The following is a 4,471-nucleotide window of genomic DNA, read 5'->3' as shown; positions in this document are numbered from 1 at the left end:
TCTCTCTCTTGTGGTTTCTGGTAACTCACACTGGAAGTCACATGGGCGGAAATTTAAACAAGTTAGAAGTTAACTTGAGAGAAAATACATATCTGGGAAAAGACCTACAGAATTATGTGAAAGAAAAAAAAATACACAAAACCCAAGCTACCTTCCGACAGTTTGAAAGGCAGAGCAGCTCTCTTCAATTGATGAAGATAAAAGAGAAAAACAGCCCAGGGAGGGAAAAACCCCAGCCAGAATTAGCAAGTCAGTCTTCTGTCAACAGGGGCAGAGAGCAGAGGACATCAGGGAAAGAGTTTCCATTGTCACAGGACTTGGTTTTTATACCAAAATAAAGAAATGAGCCTGGGATTTCTTTCTGGTTTTCAACTGAAAGCAGCCTGCCTATCTTGTCTTAGGTTAGGACTCCCTCACTCCCCTTACAGTCCAGCCCACCTTGGGGTGGTCTGGAATCAAGTGGCCAAGGGCACTGTCCTCTCCTGACGGCCAATCAGAAGAGGCCTGTGGTGAAGCTGACCAGACAGGGAATACTCTACCATCTTCTCCTCACCATGCCTCCTGGCAGGGCGCTCACGCTCTCTCCAGAAAAGATGCCCTCTAGGCGGAGAGTGGGGTCCCTGGGTGGTACAGACAGTTAACACACTCAGCTGCTAAGTGGAAGGTAAGAGGTTTGAACCCATCCAGAGGTCCTTGGAAGAAAGGCCTGGAGATCTATTTCTGTAAGTTCACAGCTATTGAAAACCCTGTGGAGCACAGTTCTACTCTGACACACATGGAGTCACTGTGAGTCAGTGTCGGCTTGATGGCAACAGGCACTGGTATGGTGAATGTCTTTCAGGAGCTCAGGATTGGCCTTGAATCTTTAAGATTCAAGAATGTCACCAGGCAGAGCCCAGAATGGAGAAACAATAAAAGCTGGTGAAGAGTGAAAAAGCGCTTCACTTGGAGTCAGGCCAACTAGGCTTTGAATTCTGACTCTACCACTTAGTATATCTGTGGTTTTGGGGAGCTCAGTCGTGCTCTATGACTCTTATTATCCTCATCTGTAAATGGGGGCTGATAAAACCTTCCCTGCCTACCTCTCATACTCATAGCAACTCATAGCCACCCGATAGGACAGGGTAGAACTGCCCCATAGGGTTTCCAATGCTGTAATCTTTATAGGGTCGCTGTGAGTTAGAATCAACTTGTCAGCAATGGCTGTGTGTGTGTGTGTGTGTGTGTGTGTGTGTGTTTGGTGGCTACCTCTCAGTGCTGTTGTGAGAAACAAATAATAATATGGATTAGAATACCTCTAGAAAACTGTAGGGGCAACGATAGCTCAGTGGTGGAAGCCTCACCATCCATGCAGGAGACCCTAGTTTGATTCCAGCCAATGTATCTCACGCACAGCTACCATCTATCAGTGGAGACTTGCATATTGCCATGATGCTGAACAGGGTAGAGTTGCGCTTCCAGACTAAGACAGACTAGGAAGAAAGGCCTAGAAATCTGCTTCTGAAAGTCAGCCAATGGATCACAATTGTGCAATATGCCCTACTGTTATTGTTTGTATCTTCCCAATAACTCTGCATAGTAGATATTACAAATAGAGTCTGTAATTTAAAACTAAGGCTATGGAGGCACAGAATGTTCAATAATTTACAGGTGGCAAGTGGCAGAACAGGATTTGAACTCAGGCAGTCTGATCCTTGAGATGCCAAGCTTCTGTCCACCCAGCTCCAGGCTGTCATTTGAAGAATGCCAAAAGAGCCCCAGGCCTCCAAATTTCTGGCTACTAGATTATTTTATTAGGCTTGAACTCTCATGATTGCAGTAATAACTTTAGTGGCACTTAGATGTAGCTGTTTTACTTGGTGTAGGCTTGATAGAAACCTATGTAGAAAAAAAAAAAAAAAAGCTCAAAAGACCTCTCCAGCTTGGACTAAGGAAGGTCAGAGCAAGGTAGGGTGGGGAGGACCATGTGAATTAAAATGCCTGAACTGCCAAAAAAATTTTCTTGAGAAATACGGTTGGATTACTTTGTGGTATAAAACTCCCCAAAATGCTTTGTACAGTTATAGCATTGTAAGAGTAACACAGAGCCTCCTGTATTAGTTACCTATTGCTGCATAACAAATTTCCTGAAAACCTAGCATCTTTAAACAACATTTACCATCTCACACCATTTTTGAAAGTCAGGAATCTAGGAGCAGTTTAGCAGGTTGGTTCTGGCTTAGGGTCTCTCATGAGGTTACAATCAATCTATTGGCTGGGGCTCTAGTCATCTGAAAGGGCTGGAGGATGCACTTCCAAGATGACTCTTTTACATGGCTGTTGGCAAAACACCTCAGTTCCTCGCCAGATGGGCCTCTCCACAGGGCTGCTTGAGTGTCCTTGTAACATGGCGGCTGGGTCCATGCCCAAGTGAATGATCCAAAAAAGAGAGGGAGGAGGAAGTCGCAGTGCCTTTTATGACCTATTTTCGCATCACTTCTGCCTTATTTTATTCACTAGAAGAGAGGCACCAAGTTCAGCCCACACCAGAGGGGAGGGGAACTAAACTCCATCTCCTGAAGGGAGGAATATTAAAAAATTTATGGACTTTCTTAAAACCACCACTGCACTTCCTAAACCGATTTCTGCACTCTCGCTAAACTGACTTTGTAAGCAATCCAGTATGAGATCAAGAGGGCCTTGAGAGGTGACATTCTGGTCCTGGTTCTGCCCCCAACTGATTATACAACCTTGGGCCTGTTTCCCCAGCTGTAAATATGGTAGTACAGAATGGTAGCAAGGAAAAGTGCTAGAATCTACCTTGTGAATCTATGTTTGGAAAAAGGAAAAACAACAACAAAAACGAAACATTAAAAAAACAAGCAAACAAAAAAAAAACCCTACCCCTTTAGTGAACAGTTCAATTTTCTGTGGTTAAGAGCTACAGACTCTGCAACGGATTGGTCTAGAAGCTGGGTGACCTTGGTCAGTTACTTAACCTCTCTATGCTTCGATTTCCACATCATAAAGCAGGGAATATTTTTTTTTATATAGTATTACCAATCTCATAGGGTTGTTATAGGATTCAAATGAGTTAATGTTTGTAAAATCTCTCAAAATAGTGCCCGGTACATGTTAAATAAAACATGGGTTTTTGTTAAATTAAAAAAATGTTTTTAAAGATACTAGCTGTCCTCCAGTCAGTTCTGACTCACGGCTACCCCATGTGTGTCAGAGTAGAACTGCGCTGCATAGGGTTTTCATCGGCCGTGATCTTTTGGAAGTAACTCACCACGGCTTTCTTCTGAGGCAACTCGGGGTAGATGCCAACTGTCGACTTTTTTGTTAGTAGCTGAGCACTTAACCATTTGTGCTACCCAGGGACTCTACAAAATAATTATACTGCTGTGACTAAATGGGACAATCAAAGATCCTTGGGGCAAGCTACTTTCATGACTAGATTCCTATGATTTATAATCACATGTGAGGTATTTGACCTCTTGCATAGCATGGGCATCCGCCAGGCAGAACAAACCCTGGTCCCTGCTGTGCCGGGCAATCAGTCACCTCTTAGTTGCTCAGTCATGGATGAGTGGGAGAGTGGGTGACACTGAGGGAGGGGCAGCAGGAAGGGGTGGGGGAAACACCAAGGATTTAGGGCAGCAGCTATTCGGCAACCCATAATTCAGTGTTTTAATAACTGGTATCATAACATCATTCCTGAGTGGCACAAACAGTTAAGCACTTGGCTACTAACCAAAAGGCTAGCAGCTCAAAATCTACCCAGAGGCACCTTAAAAAAAAAGGTCTAGCACTCTACTTCTGAAAGATCACAGCCACTGAAAATTTTGTGGGGCACAGTTCTACTCTAACACATGAGATCACCATGAGTCAGAATTGACTCTATGGTGACTGTTTTTTTGTTTTTAAATCCTACAACCAGTGTCTATTGGATCAGTCTTGTTTAAAAGTAGAGGAATACTGTGTATATAAACGGACTTAAGGTAACTGAAAATGGATGGGTCTTTTTAACAGCAACAAACTGGTAGCTTCATATCAGTTGAGTTTTTCTATTCCTTTGCTTAGTACCTCTATTTCCAGTGCCAGGATCAACACAGGCTTAAGTCCAAGCCCTGCTGAATCATCCCACTTCCGAGATGTTGAGGTCTAATTAACGTTTTACAAGACAAGGGATGCTCTGATGAAATCACTCAGGGCATGCGTTGAAGCAGAAGAACCAAGCAGAGCAGAAACTTCCGCAGAGTCTGTGGTGTGGCCCTTGTCAGGCTGACAATGACAGAAACAAGTGTTTGTACTTCGTGAAGGGCATCTCATAAGTCCGGCTTCCCTCTCTGGAAGGAGGTGCAGAATCTCCAAGGCCAAAAAGAGGAAAGGAAGTGCTCACATTTATTGATGCCTGTCTGCCAGGCACGACTGCCCATTAGGCTCACCTGGGGAGCGTTTTAAAATGACTGATATCTGAGCTCCAACA

This window comes from Elephas maximus, chromosome 10, assembly GCF_024166365.1.
Source record: "Elephas maximus indicus isolate mEleMax1 chromosome 10, mEleMax1 primary haplotype, whole genome shotgun sequence".
Taxonomy (NCBI): Eukaryota; Metazoa; Chordata; class Mammalia; order Proboscidea; family Elephantidae; genus Elephas; species Elephas maximus.
The sequence above is the reverse complement of the archived record's forward strand: the minus strand, read 5'-3'. Positions refer to the sequence as shown.